The following is a 19,730-nucleotide window of genomic DNA, read 5'->3' on the forward strand; positions in this document are numbered from 1 at the left end:
CTCTCAGATCCACTGACCACACAGGAGCACTGTATAGTTCTGCAATTACAGACTGTAATCCATCCATTGCTTTGCATACTTTGTCCCCCTTTCACCCTGTTCTTCGATGGCCAGTTCCCCCACGGGATCCCCACAGAGCAGGTATGATTTGGGTGGTGGATGAGTCTCAGTGCTGCAGTGAGACTGATATGGTTGTGTGTTAGTGTGTGTTGTGCTGGTACGAGTGGATCAGACACAGTGCTGCTAGAGATTTAAACACAGTGTCCACTCACTGTTCACTCTCTTTAGGGTTGCAGAGGGGTGGATATTTTTCAATAAATTTCCAGTAAATTACTGGTAACTTTCCATTAGAATTTTAGCTTGGAAACTTTGGGAATTTATTGGAATTAATAGGAAATATTGGATAATTTAAAGGAACTATATTATACACTATTTTCAATGTACCTTTTTGTACCAAACATAAAAAATAATAACAATACAAATAATACCTATGTCAAAATTGTTACAATGTAATGTCTTTACTGAATAAAATGACAAAGTGTAAAAACACTAAAGCTAATGGTCCTCAAAATGTAAAATAAATGAACTTGTGGGTTCAAGTTCTGCTCCAGGTGAGTTTGGTGTGTTCTCCCCTTGTCCACATGGGTTTCTTCTGGGTGCTCTGGTTTCCTCCATAAGTGGTCCAAAAACACTGGTGGTTAGTAGGTGCTTTGGTGACTTAAAAAGTGTCCATAAGTGTGAGTGAATGTGTGTGTGTTGCCTTGTGCCCAATGATTCCAGGTAGGCTGCAGAACCACCAAAACCTGGAACTGAAAAAGCGGTTATAGACAATGAATGAATGAATAATTATTGGTTACAGAAACCTGCTGAAGCAAAAAATATAGGTAGTTTGCCTATGCTAGCCTTGATAAGCTAACATCCTGCTGACTTGCTGGCCTTGGTAAACTTGTCTCTTAAATTAAATTGCCGATTGAGCTTTTCTGATTTACAAGATAGCAAGCAGCTGTGAGATTTCACCTTGATTTAATAGTTGCTTAAATGTTTCAATGCTATTATTTTCAATAAAAACATTAACCTTACCTGAGTTTAGGTAGTCCTTTGGTCCAAATGTGTGCTTTCAGTAGTGGTGATCACTACTGAAATCTGGACATATGCTGTACATGTGATGGAGGAATGAACAGTGCAGGGGGTGTGGTCTCAGTAGCCCTTCAGTGTGTGATGTGCCATGTGCCTGGGAACAGCTTTTGTAGCATATCTGATCATTTTAGCCAAGATTATGCATCAGTAGGTTGCATCGACCTTTTTGGTTCGGCAGGACCCAAGGAATCAGAGGAAAAAGAATTTCTTCTCTATGCCTCACGCAGTAGGAGCCCTGTAAGAAAATGCATTGTCCTTTTACTGTAGCACCCCCATGAGACCAATCAGGCAGATTATTTTGTGCCTGAGTAGTGGGAGGGTTTACTACCTACTGACCAAGTCCCAAGTCTGTAGGCCTTACGGTTTGGGCTGTGCGGTCATTTGTAGTGCAGAAAAAGAACCGGAAGAATAAAAATAAAAATCCTAACAAATTATAATACGGTTTCTAGCACATCGTGCTAGAATGCCTAAATAAGAAAAATCTCAACAACAACATAGGGTTCTTCACAATGACTGTGTTCCTTGCAGCCTGTGTGTACATTTTGTGTATATATATATATATATATATATATTTTTTTTTTTTTACTTACCCTAAGGACTTAGTCTTGGATCGGAAATTTGTATGTGTTTTTATAATGCTTTTCATTAAAATATTCATATCTCTTTAGTCATACGTCCTAATCAGTTATGAACTGGAGACACCTCCTACTTGAACACATCCACTTATGATGAAGCTCTTTCCTGTAAGTAAAGTATATTGTGTAATTTATAATTTTATGTGTACTTCCGAGTCCTAATTGAAACTTTTTTTTTTTCAGCTTTAGATTTCAGTAAAACCATTTTGGCACTTATGATGCTACTTTCTACGAATGCTGGTATCTGTGAAGAGCTATTGATGCTGACTCAAGAATGTAATACTTATTTTATTTTAATGTTTATTTATTCATTTTGTGTTATTGTATATTAAATATTGTATTAGTCAAATGGCACAGAAACGCCCTAACAATGAGGTTTTAAACAATGAAGCTAAGACGTCTAACATCAGTCCTTTATCACATGATTTAATTAGCACTCAGCTAATCTGTGAATTATACCAAAGTCTTTCAAAATTACAAACTACACAGAATGAACACAATTTGTGTACAAATCTGAATTCTTTTCTATTAGACGCTGTAAACCAACTTAATGATAGTTTGTCAGGAACTCATTATCACACCCCAAACTTTGAATGTTTAACATCTCCTAACAATACTGTAGAAAATACACCTATAAGTTTTCATGATTTTTTTCTTTGAACTGAATCAATGCTGTAAACCAGCTTAATGACAGATTGTCAGAACCTCCTAATCAGAGCCCAAACTTTGATTGTTTAACATCTCCTGTTAATACCCCAGAAAATAAACCTGAAACTTTGTCAGATTTTTTTCTTTGAACTAAATCAAAGTCTTTAGAGATTAAACAATAATCTGATAAATTTAAGTCAAGTCTCACAAAATTCATTAACCAGTCCTGATAATGATGAGTAACAAACATTCACCTAGTGTTGAAAGACAGGATGAAATATTTCCTCCCTCCCCTAGTGTTGAAACAGAGGATGAACTGAATGACATTTTTCCTCCACCTGACAATGGTGATGTACAAATGGGAAATGTTATTGACCCAAATATCAATATAAATTGCTTAGACATTCCACACCACAGAAATTAGAAGAAGGATAAACTTTTCCTCTAGGCAATGTTGATAGTTTTGCTGAATTTTACAATTATGTTCTTGAGATTTCGAGTGTTCAGATAAATGATGGGGGTATCGACTTGAATTCCTTCCTGTTGTTGTTTGAAAATGCCGTTCAAAGTAAATTTGAAATACTTTCCGGTGAAACTTTACAATTATTTATATGGATTGTGCACGCTCCTCAGGGTGTAGGGGAAAAAAACGCTATCAGGTATCTTCAACACAGAATTTGTTCAGAAGTTGAAACATCTGTATGTTTTCACAACAAAGATAACCTCTGTTTTGCCTTATGCGTTTCTCAAACATTGAATCCTGAGAAAAACATTTTTCAAGTAGAACAAATAGCAAGGTAATTGCAACATGTAGGTTTATCCAGAAATAAAATGGTTAGCTTTGCACACATTGTACGCGTTGAGCAACATTTGAATTGCAAAATCATACTGTTGTACCGAAGTGATGAAAAGAAGGGGTATAGTGTGTTTCAGAACACCAATATGCCTCATGACAAAAACGTTTACTTGTTCTTGCATGAAAACCATTATTACGGGGTGAAAAATCTTAAAGAAGTGTTAGGTACATGCTATGTCTGCCCTTACTGTTCCGCTGCGTTTAACAATATGAAACATCGCAAACGTGATTTTCATTGCAACGTATGTCTTGACAAAGCCTGTCCTAAACAACCTAAAAAGACTGTGCAATGCAAAGATTGTCCAAGGGTTTGTAGATCACAGTATTGTTATGATAAACATAAAGCAGTGATCAATTCAAACGATGATCAAACTTTATGCAAAACTAGATTCTACTGTCCTAAATGTAATACAGTGCAATATCAAGGTAATGGATCAAAAAAAAAAAAACAGTGTCATGCCAGTCGTTGTAAAAACTGCGGAGCCAAAGTTGATTCAGAAATCATGCATGAATGTTTTATGCAACCTATAATATTTAAAATTCCTGATGAAAAGTACGTCTTTTATGATTTTGAGGCAAATCAACAGACAGGTTACCACATAGTTAATTATATATGCTGCATTGATTTCAGAGGTAAGGAGTGGACAGCAAAAGGGGACAAATGCGTAGCAGCATTCTTTTGGAGGTTTCACAGGGAAAAGTACAAAGGTTATACCTTCATAGCTCACAACGCTAGAGGTTATGATTCATACCTTTTGTTGAACTATTTGGTAAAAGAAGGAATCACACCTAGTGCAAGGTGGTAAAATCTTGTGTTTTGAAGATGTTGATTATAAACAGAGATTCATCGATAGTCTCTCTTTTCTCCCTATGAGACTGAGTGCTATTCCAAAGGCTATGGGGTTCACCACAGACAAAAAAGTGTATTTTCCACATTTCTGGAATACTCAGGATAATCAGAACTATGTAGGGCCTTATCCAAAACTTCTACCTTCTACGAGGTAGACACTATGATGGCCAAAGAAAGAGATTAATTTTTTGAGTTGTACAATGCATGTGCAGGAAAGATCTTTCACTTCAAGGAGGAGATGTCTGAATATTGTAAAAAGTATGTTCACATTCTGAAAAAGGGGTGTTTAGCTTTCAGGGAAGAGATACTGAACAGCACATTGGTTGATCCGTTCAAATGCATCACTATTGCTAGTGTCTGTTTGCAAATATTCAGAATCAACTTTCTGCCTGAATGCTATTTGTTCTGCTTGAAAAACGTTTTCATCAGTATTAAATATTTGAGAGGTAAAAGGTTATTTTTGTTGTGAAAAACATACAGATGTTTCAACGTTTCTGAACAAATTCTGTGTTGAAGATACCCAATAGCTTTTTTTTCCCCCTCCACCCTGAGGAGCGTGCACAATCTATATAAATAATTGTAAAGTTTCATTGGAAAGTATTTCAATTTACTTTGAACGGCGTTTTCAAACAACAACAGGAAGGAATTCAAGTCAATACCACCATCATTTATCTGAACACGCAACAAAACATTGAGCGAATCACCCCGAATTTCAACAAACACAGCATCACTCGGACCCCCCATTTCAACATTAGCAACAATGACCATGTTATTTAAAATCTCAAGAACATAATTGTAAAATTCAGCAAAACTATTAACATTGCCTAGAGAGGAAAATTTATCCTTCTTCTAATTTCTGTGGTGTGGAATCTGTCTAAGCAATTTACCATTTCCCATTTGTACATCACCATATTCAGGTGGAGGAAAAATGTCATCCTCTGTTTCAACACTAGGTGAATGTTCGTTACTCGGATCATCATCATGATCAGGACTGGTTAATGAATTTTGTGAGACTTGACTTAAGTTTATCAGATTATCATTTAATCTCAAAAGACATTGATTTAGTTCAAAGAAAAAATCAGACAAAATTTGAGGTTTATTTTCTGGGGTATTAACAGGAGATGTTAAACAATCAAAGTTTGGGCTCTGATTAGGAGTTTCTGACAATCTGTCATTAAGCTGGTTTACAGCGTCTATTAGAAAAGGATTCAGAGTTGTACACATATAGTGTTCAATTAACGTGGTTTGTAATTTTGAAAAACTTTGATTTAGTTCAAAGAAAAAATCACACCAACTTTCAGGTGTATTTTCTACAGTATTGTTAGGAGATGTTAAACATTCAAAGTTTGGGGTGTGAGTTCCTGACAAACTATCATTAAGTTGGTTTACAGTGTCTAATAGAAAAGAATTCAGAGTTGTACACAAATTGTGTTCATTCAATGTAGTTTGCATTTTTGAAAGACTGGTTTAATTCACAGATTACCTGAGTGCTAATTAAATCATGTGATAAGTGACTGATGTTAGACGTCTTAGCTTCATTGTTTAAAACCTCATTGTTAGGGCGTTTCTGTGCCATTTGACTAATACAATATTTAATATACAATAACACAAAATGAATAAATAAACATTAAAATAAAATAAGTATTACATTCTTGAGTCAGCATCAATAGCTCTTCACAGATACCAGCATTCGTAGAAAGTAGCATCATAAGTGCCAAAATGGTTTTACTGAAATCTAAAGCTGAAAAAAAAAAGTTTCAATTAGGACTCGGAAGTACACATAAAATTATAAATTACACAATATACTTTACTTACAGGAAAGAGCTTCATCATAAGTGGATGTGTTCAAGTAGGAGGTGTCTCCAGTTCATAACTGATTAGGACGCATGACTATAGAGATACAAATATTTTCATGTATAACATTATAAAACACACACACATATATACATATAGGGGTTGGACAATGGAACTGAAACACCTGTCATTTTAGTGTGGGAGGTTTCATAGCTAAATTGGACCAGCCTGGTGGCCAATCTTCATTAATTGCACATTGCACCAGTAAGAGCAGAGTGTGAAGGTTCAATTAGCAGGGTAAGAGCACAGTTTTGCTCAAAATATTGCAATGCACACAACATTATGGGTGACATACCAGTGTTCAAAAGAGGACAAATTGTTGGTGCACGTCTTGCTGGCCCATCTGTGACCAAGACAGCAAGTCTTTGTGATGTATCAAGAGCCACGGTATCCAGGGTAATGTCAGCATACCACCAAGAAGGAAGAAACACATCCAACAGGATTAACTGTGGACGCAAGAAGAAGCTGTCTGAAAGGGATGTTTGGGTGCTAACCTGGATTGTATCCAAAAAACATAAAACCGCAGCTGCCCAAATCACGGCAGAATTAAATGTGCACCTTAACTCTCCTGTTTCCACCAGAACTGTCCGTCAGGAGCTCCACAGGGTCAATATACACGGCCGGGCTGCTATAGCCAAACCTTTGGTCACTCATGCCAATGCCAAACGTCGGTTTCAATGATGCAAGGAGTGTAAATCTTGTGTTGTGGACAATGTGAAACATGTATTGTTCTCTGATGAGTCCACCTTTACTGTTTTCCCCACATTCGGAAGAGTTACGGTGTGGAGAAGCCCCAAAGAAGCATACCACATGAAGCATGGGGTTGGATCAGTGATGGTTTGGGCTGACATATCATGGCATTCCCTTGGCCCAATACTTGTGCTAGAGGGGTGCATCACTGCCAAGGACTACCGAACCATTCTGGAGGACCATGTGCATCCAGTGGTTCAAACATTGTATCCTGAAGCCGGGGGCCGTGTATCAGGATGACAATGCACCAATACACACAGCATAACTGGTGAAAGATTGGTATGATGAACATGAAAGTGAAGTTGAGTACTGCTAGAGACAGGCAATGGGTGCAGATTGAAGCTAGACCCAAATGCAGGGATTTGTTCAGTGCCCATGGCATGAGTAACTTGCACATCTGTGAAGGCACCATTAATGCTGCAAGATACAGATACCCCCACCCCCCCCCACACACACACACACTGAAGACCCGAGGGTGCAGCAGACACTGGACATGAGTGGCAATGATCAATTTTATCAGCTGCCGGAGACAACAAATACCCCATGAGGAATTCTCCATATCCTCTATCCCCCCCTCCACATCACCCCACCTGAACTTCCCAGCAGTCATGAAGAAGCTGGTATCAGCTGGGACAAGGCTGTCACTTTCCATGTCAGCCAGCCCTCAGGTGCAGAGAAGAACCACCCCAGCTTCTACTCCACCCTCATCTCCTCCCACTTCCCCACTGCAGTCTCCCAGACTGTGCCCTAAGAAAAATCATGTGCCATCACCACCTGGAGCACCTCAAAGAAAAAGAGAAGCTCCTTGACCCCAGAAAGGCAGCTTCGCTCATGGCCCAATCGCTAGCAGGGGCTCCACACCTCTCAGTTAGCTGATGGGGTTGAGGAGAAGTGATGTTTTTCGGGTCCTGGCTGCTGCAGTGATGATGTCAGCAATCTCTCCTATTCTAATACTTATAGGAGAAAAAAAGAACAGGGAGTTTAGGTCAGATTCTGTGAATGTAGCCAATCTACAGCATATAAAATGTGAGACAGAGATTCTGTGGCAAAGTTCACAAGTTGTTAAGTTAGCGCTTCTAAATATCAGATCTCTCACAAACAAATCATGTTTAATTAATGATTTTATTATAGCACATGGGCTTGATTATTTTTACTTTTAAATGAATGTAGTGCTGCAAGTGTCTTAGTGGAGTTGGCTCCTCTTTTATTTTTTAAATGTACATAATTTGAGTATCTCTGTGCAGTTCTGAAAGGGACACCACCGATATTACTAGTAACTGTCTAGAGGCTTCCGAAATACAACACTGATTTTATTGATGAATTTACAGAGGTGTTATCTTTTATTTCTACTGATTTTGACAATTTGGTTATTGCTGGTGACTTTAACATACATATCGACAATACCAAGAAGTGTCTTACCAAGGAACTACACACCATATTGAACTCTTTTGGTCTTTCAAAACGTTACAGGGAGTACACACTGTCATGGTCACACTTTGGATGTAGTTATCTCAATGAGTCTCAACATATCAGTGACTGTGAAGGATGTCGCTTTGTCACATCACTACTGTGTGTTCTTTGATATGTGGGCCTCACTAGGCACCACAGACAGACAGTTTTGTGTCAAGAAAAGAATTATACTGCACAGCTACACTTTTCATGAGCAAAATGTGCACTAAACCATGTAAACAATACAACTCTGTTGATGATCGGCTGGATAGTTTTAACTCAAAAATCATCAGTGTTATGGATGAGACTGCACCAGTTAAAGTAAAGACTACGTCTTTCAAACAGAAAGCACCTTGCAGAAATGCTTCTGTTGTTCAAATCCAAAAGAGGGAATGTTGCATGGAAGAACGCCAAAGGCTTTAAAACCAGCCTTTATATTCACAAAGAAATCTTCAAATATATGCTACATGTATACAACACAATAATATGCAAAACACTACAATACTATGTTTCTAGCATCATCACCTTCTCCTTCTCCTACCTTCTCCATCACCTGTAAAGACATCTTGGTTAAAATGTCAGAAATCTGTACTGTTAACAATGACATTTTAATTGATATAGTCATTTCAAAGCATCCATTTGCAGTCTTGACACACTACCAACCACATTTTTAAAGAATGTGTTTCACAACATAGCAATTTACCAGACACCAGATTGTAAACACCTCATTTGTGTTGGGGGGTTTCTGAGCTCCCTAAAAATGGCAGTTGTAAATCCCCTTCTAAAAAAGAAAAATTTTGAATCAGTCCAGAAAAATAACTACAGACCAATTTCTATTCATCCATTATCTGTAACCACTTATCCAATTCAGGGTCGCGGTGGGTCCAGAGCCTACCTGGAGTCATTGGGCACAAGGCGGGAATACACTCTGGAGGGGGTGCCAGTCCTTCACAGGGCAACACATACACTCACACATTTATTCACACCTATGGACTTTTTTTTTTTTTTTGAGTCGCCAATCCACCTACCAACATGTGTTTTTGGACTGTGGGAGGAAACCCACGCGGACACGGGGAGAACACACCCAAGACAGTCATCCGGAGCGGGAATCAAACCCATAACCTCCAGGTCCCTGGAGCTGTGTGAGTGCGACACTACCTGCTGTGCCACCCTTACAGACCAATTTCTAATTTACAATTCATTGGCAAAACCGTTGAGAAAATAGTTTTCAAGCAAATCACTAGCTTCTTGTTCAGCCTAGACAAATTCCAGTCCTGGTTTCGGTCTAATCACAGCATGGAGACAGCTCTAATTAAGGTTGTTAATGACATTCCTTTAAATACAGAGGCTGGAATGATATCTCTTCTGATGCTTCTTGATCTAAGTGCTGCCTTAAATACCTTTGACCATAAAATTCTTATAGATAAGCTCGCAACCTGGGTTGGACTCATGGAAACTTAGAATGGTTTGTCTTAAAATGGTTTGTTTCATACCTGGAAGGCAGGAGCTACTTTGTAGAAATAGAAAAAAAAATATTTATGAGAACGTGCCAGTGACTTTTGGTGTCCCCCAAGGTTCTATTCTTTGTCCACTATAATTTCATTTATATATGCTTCCTCTTGGCCAGATTATACAAGATTATGGGCTGTCCTATCACAGCTATGCAGATGATATTCAGATTTATTTGGGCCTGTCCCCAAAAGACCCTAGTCCAGTTGACTCATTATGTAAGTGCCTTGAACCCATCACTAACTGGATGAGACAACTTTTTGCAGTTGAATAAAGATAAAACAGAGATGATTCTATTTGGGAACAGTAATGAGAGACACAGATTGGCTACATATCTGGGCTTGAGAGCCCTCAAATCTAAAGAACTGGCTCACACCCTTGGTGTATTAATGGACTCAGTTTAAGTAGTCATGTTAAAGTGGTTACCAGATCAGTTTTTTACCATCTTAAGATCATCAGTAAGATTAGAGATATTTTGACTAAACCAGACCTGGAGAAACTTATCCATACCTTTATTTCTAGCAGGATTGATTACTGTAATGGTCTCTTAACTGGATTTCCAGAAAAGACCATTAAACACCTTGTGCTGATTCAAAAGACAGCTGCCAGAGTTCTCACTAAGCGCAAAAGAAGAGATTGCATCACACCTGTTCTTAAATCCTTACACTGGATTTACACCAGTCTGTTACAGAATAGACTTGAAGGTGTTGTTACTGGTCTATAAATGTCTAAATGGTGTAGGACCAGTGTATTTATCAGATCTGCTACAGAGATATGAGCCAAGCAGAGCTCTCAGATCTTTAGGAACTAGTCAAGTAGGCCTCAGGTCAAAACTAAACATGGAGGAGCGGCATTTAGCTACTATGCCGCTCTTAAGTGGAACCAGGTAACTGAGAATATTAGAAGAGCCCCGACTTTAGACACATTTAAATCAAAACTTCAAACATTCCTGTTTGTTTGTTGGACTTACAGTTCAGTTTAAAATACTCTTCACTTTTTATTCTGTAGCGACATTTTAGTTTATTTATTTATTTCTATCTTTTTAATGGTTTGAATCATTTTAATCATAATAGTTTATTTTACTATATTTATATATTTTCTTTTATTGCACTATTTGAATTGTTTTAAATTACTTTTATTATTTTTATTCTTGCACTTAAATGTACTTAAATTGCACTTAACTATCTTTTTTATTGTTTCTTTAGACAATGTAAACACTTTGAATTGCCCCTGTGTATGGAAGTTGCTCTATAAATTAACTTGCCATGCCTAAATAACTGAAAACTATTTGAAAATGCATTTTCTAAATTTGGTTGACCTCTGGCCTAGATTTATAATTTTGTAAAGATATGAATTTATAGATCTGAAGTTTTATTGTTTTTATTGTTTTATATTTATTAAGTTTTATATGTTATGTTTTATCTCATAAGTTATTTATAACTAGTTAAAGCATAAAATGGGACTTTCAGTAGCTATGTCCTTCATTTTCACAAAAGACTGCTTAGTAATGCCCAATAAACCATGCTTGAATTGGGTAGGCTTCTAAATGTGGAGTGCAAAAGCAAATCCAGGGGAGAACAAAGGTTTCTAATTTTAATATGGATGTGTTTTCTCTTGTAGGTCTGCATTCTCATTATGTGTGATACATTCCAAATTCAGATTCATTGCAGCATGTGCCATTGCTATCTTCATACATATATTTGTAAATGTTTGCATAAACAAACACACATACCAGTCAAGGCAGCATCTGCCATGTCAGAAGAGGTAATTCACGAGAAGTCTTCCTGGAACAGCATATACTAACACATCGGCCACTGTTAAGTAAAAGAAGCAACAAGAAATCTATCTTGGTATAATGTGGGGCCACTACAGTAACTCTCTGAAAATGTGCCCCTGCCCCCAAATCTCTGTGGACCAGTGCCTAGGTTATATGCTCCAGGCACAGGACTACAGAGATGTGGAAGAAGGTGAGGAATGACTCCTATGACCATTCCACTCTTTGTATGCATGCCACAGAGCTTGTATACCACTGCTTAAACTGCATAATGGGATACACTTGTCTTTGTATTTCTAGTCATGCAAAGGGGTGTGGTGTGGGGATATACATTAATATTGAAATATAAATGCTTCATCCTGATTAGGGTCATTTTGAGAATCATTGGACACGATGCAGGAACAAATGTAAAATGGGCACCAGTCAATCGCAGGGTATCACACCTGTGGACAATTTTATTTTTATTTTCTAAGCACCTCTAGAAAACCCAGATATACACAGGGAGAACACATCAAAATGCTCAGAGTGATCCAGGACACTAAGGACATTAATCTATGTGGCAGCAACACTAACTGCATCTATGTCTTTCTTTCCATCTCTGATATATATATATATATATATATATATATATATATATATATATATATATATATATATATATATGTGTGTGTGTGTGTGTGTTGCAATAAGAAAAGAAATATAAAGTAGGGCAGAGAAATTAGCAAATAACCCTAGATCAAAATTACAAAGAAATAAATATATACATAAATAAATATGAAATTGTAATAAAAAGATATATATAATTTCAGACTCAAGTCTCTGTCTCTGTTTTGCCACATTTACATAAGAAAGGGTAAGTAATAGGGTCACGTTGGATCTGGAGCCTACCCGGAATAAGTGAGCGAAAGGTGGGAACACATCCTGGAGGGGGCATCAGTCCTTCACAGGGCGACACACACATTCACTCACAAACTCACACCTACGGACACTTTTGAAGAAAAGTCTACCTACCAACGTATGTTTCTGGACCGTGGGAGCACCCAGAGGAAACCCACACAGACACAGGGAGAACACACCAAACTCCTCACAGGCAGTCACCCAGAGCAGGACTCGAACCCACAACCTAAAGGTCTCTGGAGCTGTGTGACTGCGACACTACCTGCTACCTATCAAATGCTGTTCCACATAATTACAACTGCAGTATTTAACTGCCTTATGTACAAAGGAATCAGCTTATAGCTATGTAATATTTACTCAGCAATATGTTCCCCAACCAATATCAAACTCCTACGCACTTGTACCTACCTTTGCTAATTTTTGCACAGAAAAGTGAGAAACTGAAGCACAGTTTAATTAGTGGCCAATTTTCTGTATTTTTGAACATTGATCTTAATGTTGTATCTGGGGTTATAATGTTAATCTACTGATTTAGAGATAGAAGTTGATGTTACTTAAATAAATTAGAAAATTTTAAACTTGCATGTGTATTTTATTACCATTTTTGGGGGGCAATAGGGTGGGTCATGAAAATTCCCTTTCGGGCAGTGGTAGCAACGTCTTAGGTTTTCCCAGTGTGATATTATAGTATGTAAACACAAAAAAACCCTGCCAGTATAGTTGTATTTCCCCATAACACAACGTAATACGATGCTTGTTGCCAAGCCTTGCACCCAAAATATAAATTCATTTGTATAATTATTCCTGCAGAAGGTAAAATTGTGTTAGTACAACACAATTCTATGGGATAAAGCATAGGGAAAATTCAGAACACATAACAGCACTGCAATGTGGCTGCAGGGTTTTTATACTAATTCTGAATTGCATAAAAATTTCTTGCTGCATGTCAGACAGAGGCCATGATAGGGTGTAAAAAATAGATGCCGTATGGTACCATAGAAAGGATTAATATATGTTCAAACAATGAGGAATAAAAAAAAAAATAATAATAATGTTGTAATATTACAGAGCCCTTAAAGGGACTGAGTGTAAAGTAAAAAAAGACGATTGATTTTGCGTTCCCTCGCAAATATTTGCGTTCCCTTGCAAATACATTGCGCTCCTTTGCAAATGTTTTATGATACACAATTGTCTTTGTGGCTCAGTCAACACACCAGGACACTGCAGTTTCCAGGGAAATCCAGCCAATTGAAACAGATATATGAATTTATTTATCTCTACTAACACACAGTTTCGTTGCCAGTGCGAATCATTCATACATCTGTAAGGAACTGCATAACATCAGAGGAAGTTTATATACGTTCGGTAGCATTCTGAAAGTGCTAGTCAGAACACCGTAGCTCCACGTATCTTCATAGTAACAGGTGTATGAGACGGCTTCGTGAAAGAAAGTAAAAGTGTGTACGGCTTTTTTTATTTTATTTTTATTTTTTATTGTTATTGACTGGGGTAGGGGTCAAGCTAAGAATCTTAACGAAAAACCTTTATCAAGCAAAGTCTCTCGCAAAAATTCGGTCATTCAATAACAAGATGGGGGGAGAAAGGCAGTGGCACAACACACAGAGATCTCAGGGCACCTTGTGGATTGATTTTTACAGAGACGTGGCTCAGTGCGCTGACTCCAGACACGGCTGTGGAGCTAGAGCTGGTTGCTACACCATGCATTTCATTCCATCTGGGAATTCTGTTTTTTTTTAAAGCTGCAGTAAAAACCGGATACCATTTTCTGCCAGAACTGACTTTTAAACACATATACACATTACTCCAATACACTACCAATAGCTAAACATTTATTTAGGTGTTCACTCTCCATTCTCCCCAATAACATATCCATGTTATAAGATACTCTCGGAAGAGATGGGTTTTCAATGACTTCTTGAATGCGGAGAGGGTTCCTTTGCTCTGATAGTGCTTGGAAGCTCGTTCCACCAGCGTGGTACCAGAGATGAGAATAGCCTCAACTGACCTGTATGGGGGGTTGGTCGTGTTAGTTGGCGCTCCTTTGAGGAACGGAGAGGGCGGGCGCTAACATATGGTTTTAATAGTCTATTGAGGTAGATGGGAGCAGAACCAGTGAATACTCTGAAGGCCATCATTCAGACTTCAGACTATAAATTTATTTCAGGACAATGCATTGGGTGATGGTTGTTTGGTATGGTTTGCCCTGGTTGCTAAATATAATAATAATAATAATAATAATAATAATTTATTTATAAAGTGCTTTTCAAGAACCCAAAGCACTGACAATATTAGGACACAAAACAAAAAACATTAAAATACAAACCGGATTCCAAAAAAGTTGGGACACTAAACAAATTGTGAATAAAAACTGAATGCAATGATGTGGAGATAGCAAATAACAATTTTTTATTCGTAATAGAACATAGATGACAGATCAAAAGTTTAATCTGAGTAAATGTAACATTTTAAAGGAAAGATATGTTGATTCAAAATTTCACAGTGTCAACAAATCCCAAAAAAGTTGGGACAGGTAGCAATAAGTGGCTAGAAAAAGGAAATTGAGCATATAACAAACAGCTGGAAGACCAATTAACATTAATTAGGTCAATTGACAACATGATTGGGTATAAAAAGAGCTTCTCAGAGTGTCAGCGTCTCTCTGAAGCCAAGATGGTACGTCATGTCATCCGGACCACAGAGCACAAGGATAACAAAACCTTGATAACCAAGTTGTTATCAACGCTCTGTTCAGAAGCCTGCATCACTGATAGTATGGGGTTGCATGAGTGCTTGTGGCATGGGCAGTTGCATGTCTGGAAAGGCACCATTAATGCAGAGAACTATGTTCAAGTTCTAGAACAACATATGCTCCCATCTAGCTGTCATCCCTTTCAGGGAAGACCCTGCATTTTTTCAACAAGATAATGCCATACCACATTCTGCAGCAATCACAACATCATGGCTACGTAGGAGAAGGATCCGGGTACTGAAATGGCCAGCCTGCAGTCCCGTTCTTTCACCTATAGAGAACATTCTATTCTGAATATATTAGATGTTGGCACCTCCACATCATTGCATTCAGTTTTTATTCACAATTTGTTTAGTGTCCCAACTTTTTGGGAATCTGGTTTGTACAAATTTAGACAGAGCAATACAAAAGATACAAAACAGATCACATACACAAAAAAAAAGAAAAAAATGAAACACATAGAGGCCACATGAGTACATAGAGGCCAGTGAGCAGCACCGAGCACCTACAGGGCCACAATAGTTACCAAGGTTGACAGTCATTTTGAATAGTAGCAATTTTCGTGGCTGGTAGCTGGAAATAGACTATCTTCAACACAGCAGGAGAGTCTGCAGGTTGCTAGCCACAGTCAGTGGATATTGAGGGTGTGTCCCACGGCCATCGCCAGGAGCAGCACCAGAAAACTCCCACTGCACAAGGAAATGCTCCTTGGTTGAATCAGCAGCACCTAGCTTGCAAACACTCCCTTCAGGGTAGGCTAGCACCAAATATTTAATGTTTAACTTTCTTTATCACAAGTTTTACAAGACTTTTTTTTTTTGGAATCTTCTGCTAGCATCCAGCTTTACATGAGCATATGCACATCATTGCATGCTGTATTTACATTTACACAACATCCCAAATTTTCTGGAAATAGGGATTTTAAAATGCCATCTCCATCCTCACTAAAGAAGTGAGTAAACTGGAAGCTATAAGGTTCAAGAAAATTCGTCACTATTTTGCTGTCACTGTGGTGGTACCCTCAAGCGTACATATTCTGTACTTTTAGTTAAATTAGTAAAATAAAATTGTGTTGATTTGATACATGAATTTAATCTCTAGATCTTATATAATGTTCTTTTATTTTACACAGAGCTATAATGAAATATTGCAATTCATCTGGAGAAGAGAATGTAATGGACCTTTAGGGAACACAACTAGACTTTAAAACCATTGTTGTACCTTTAAAGGTACATTTTCACAGTTTATACATTGTATATTTATATTAACAGACTTTGTTATATTTTAGTTCACTGCAGAAACTGTAACATTGTGGACTTGAGATTTAAAAGGCTTTTATCTGAGCAGAAAGTGTTTATTTGCTAAAAAAACAAACAACAAATAATGCCCAATATTAGAATAAAAACAAAAAACATTATTCCAGTAAGTGTGATATTCTGTGTGAATGTGTTGCTTTTTCTTTTTTCAAATCTCTCCTCATGGCAGTCCATATTGTTTGAGGTTATCATCCAAGTTTTACCAGTTAATAAATACTTATTTTAAATGACATGTGCTGCTAATATAACAAATTCATGCAATCAAGAAGAATCTGAACAAAACATTGTTCTTCAAACTCACTCACACTTCAGAAATCTTAAATTTCTTATTTGTTTTATATTATTATTATTTTTCTGTATTTACCATGATTATATATAACTTTATACAAGCACCACGCTTACTGAGAAGGCATTATATTTAAATACATATAATTCTTAAGTGCCTAAGACTTCTACACAGTACTGTATATTGCTGTCAAATGAAAAAATGCATTTTCATGCAATTTTACAAATATTTTGTTTACTACCACTATGATTTGAACAAAACAGACCTTCATATTGTGCATAAATTGAATGATAAATGGACTGATAGAAATGGTCCAAAATTACTTGGAAATTTTTTGGAGGTACATGTTTTTCACTGGACAACAACTATATGCATATGACTATATATGAAAAACAAAGTCATACTTTTTATTTGCATATATATGATTTGCATTAAATTAATTCAGAGCCTTATATTTGAATACCTTTAAAATCCAGAATATAAATGCTGTTATATGTCTTTCAATCTGTTTGGAAAATGTGTGATATATGAAACAGATAGAGATAGACTAATCCAGCTATATCAAGATTACTTTCTTTTTGACTATAGTTTATTATTATTTTTAAATAAATAAGCAAATAAAACTTGCAATGTTTGCTTCTATCTTGGAATAGGCACAATATATCAGTATTTATGAGGTAAACACTGTTGCATTTATTAAAGTTTTTGTAGTGTTTGCGGACAAGCAATGACAAAAAAAAAGTACATATTTTAACTAAATAATGATCTAACAAATAACAGAATTTCAGCTTCTGATGAGTGCTGGAACAGTAGTATTTAACTGAAGCCACAATGTATAAATAAAAAAAATAATATGGAGAAAATGTCTTAGCTGTAATCTGACCAAAAAAAAAGACAATCTAACAAATGACAAAATAGCACCTTTGGATGAGTGTATAGAAAGTCTATTTGTCACATGTTTTAGTGTTTGGTCTGGCATAATACAGAAGTGAGCGAGAGAGAGAGAGAGAGAGAGATATTCATTAGTCTAGAGTATTTGCTTTTGGCTATAGTTGATTTTAGAATTAGCTTTTTTTCTTAGCATTTTGGATCTTGATTTATTCCTTTCTTACTGAAACCTGCAGAGTCCGCTATTTGGTTGGCATCAAGCAAACGACCATTCACAAATGTGCATATGTTATGCCATTCACGCACCACGCAATTGCACCAGAGCTCATCTCCTGCCAAATACCTACTTCAGATGAGAGAAAGTCTATATGACATGTTTTAGTGTTTGGGCAATGTTTGAATTTTAGCTGTCATGCACATTTGTGTTTTAAAAAAAACCTGGACAAGCAGTAAAACAAATAAATAAATAAATATAAAAATCTATAAATATTGTGCCAACGCTTTGGCCCAGTTCTGAATGGCCAACTCTGACTCATCTGAAGCACCATCCCACACTTAGCACTCTTAGTTAGCCAAAACATCCAGGCACTAGCCCATTGCATAAGTAAGTATACTCAGAAATGTTGATCCAGTTGCAATGTGTTGTGAAGAATATTTTATACATTTCTGTTGGACATTTTTGGTAAATATGATGATTAGCTCTCAAGTGAATCATGACTTTCACTGATAAAGAGAAGTCTTTGAAGCTTTAGATCAAACAATGATCAACCAGTTCTCTTAATTAAATAGCTCAGAGATGCATCTCTTGAACCTTCAATTACCAAAAATATATAGACAGAGCACAACACACTGTTACAATGTCTGACAATGGAAGAACAAGGAAATAACTCGAGTCAACATCTTGAAATGTAAGGAGCCAGCCACATTTTCAGATGACCCTGCTGGCTGCTATGGCTACAGCATGTGAGGACATTACAGCTGATGTTTGTAGAGGCTGAATAAGACATTCAAAAAGATTCATTACATGCTGCATTGCAAAGAAAGTACAATTTTGTTTTTTCTTTTCTTGCTAGTGATTTGCCTTAACACCAAACTTAAAGCGACTTAAGACTAGGTTTAGCCCAGAGACTAAGACTGCAAGGGAAGCTCAGCTTCCCCTACAATGTCAAAAAATAAGTGATCAAATATATACTGTTGTGTGTACATGTCAGTGAATAAATATGCACTACAACGCGCTCAACTTTTGTTCAGAATCAGCTTCTTATCACTGGTAAAGACGCAGCTTTCCCGCAGCTTCACAGTGCTTTAAACAGCGTCCACAGTGTTCAATAGCGAAGCAGCGTAATGAGACGAGTCATTGGATAAATGCTGGGCTTTGTCCCGCCCATCGGATGCTCAGCGTCTCTGGGGGTCTATGGGACAGTGGGCTGGCCTCGTCTGGCCTGGACGCTCAGCTTCTGCATGATGATTGGATGATCTGTCTGAGGCTGAATCCCTTTTTGATTGACAGCGAAATGAGCGAATCAGCGATCCTTTGATGTAGAGATTCATGGGAGCATTAAATTTTCATTCTGTTCTGAGTTGAACTAGACTTTCTTAATCCTCTTTGCGGCATTTTCTTTGTTAAAAATAACTAGCAACAAATCAAGCTTCTATTTCTGGTGGGGTTTTTTGTAGCTGCTTGTGTTTGGAGACTGACTTCTATCACTCTATCTGACTTCTATCGCAGTTTCTGTCCAGCGGGTGCTGCTGAGCCTCTCCACCGTCACAAAGCACTCACAGGCGGACACACTTCACATGGGCCAAGGCCGTTTAAGCAGCCTAGCTCTGCTGGTCATTGAGAGGACACTAGTCAAGTCACTGGAAAGGACGCCTTGTTGGTACGACAGGGTCACAGATCATTTTCTTGAAAAGGAACGGAGGGTAGAATTTACGTATAAATAAACCGTCACATTTTATGATGTAGGCTGAAATTGAGCTTCCCCTCCTTGAAAGACCAGCATCCGCCACTGGTTCAGACATTACTGTGTTGCCACTAAAACTAGCTATGGGATTGAGTACTCTTTCATTGTTAATTTCATACAGATACCTTTATTCAACTTAATAGCAAA

At 37.4% G+C, this 19,730-nt stretch overlaps 1 protein-coding gene across 8 annotated transcripts in view; it reads right to left on the reverse strand.

Moving 5' to 3' along the window:
• Window positions 1-19,730, reverse strand: part of zgc:172282 (leucine-rich repeat and fibronectin type III domain-containing protein 1-like protein) — a 315,052-nt gene that overhangs the window by 207,951 nt on the left and 87,371 nt on the right. The gene's annotated exons all lie outside the window — the stretch shown is intronic.

The sequence above is a fragment of the Hoplias malabaricus genome, chromosome 1 (genome assembly GCF_029633855.1).
Source record: "Hoplias malabaricus isolate fHopMal1 chromosome 1, fHopMal1.hap1, whole genome shotgun sequence".
NCBI lineage: Eukaryota > Metazoa > Chordata > Actinopteri > Characiformes > Erythrinidae > Hoplias > Hoplias malabaricus.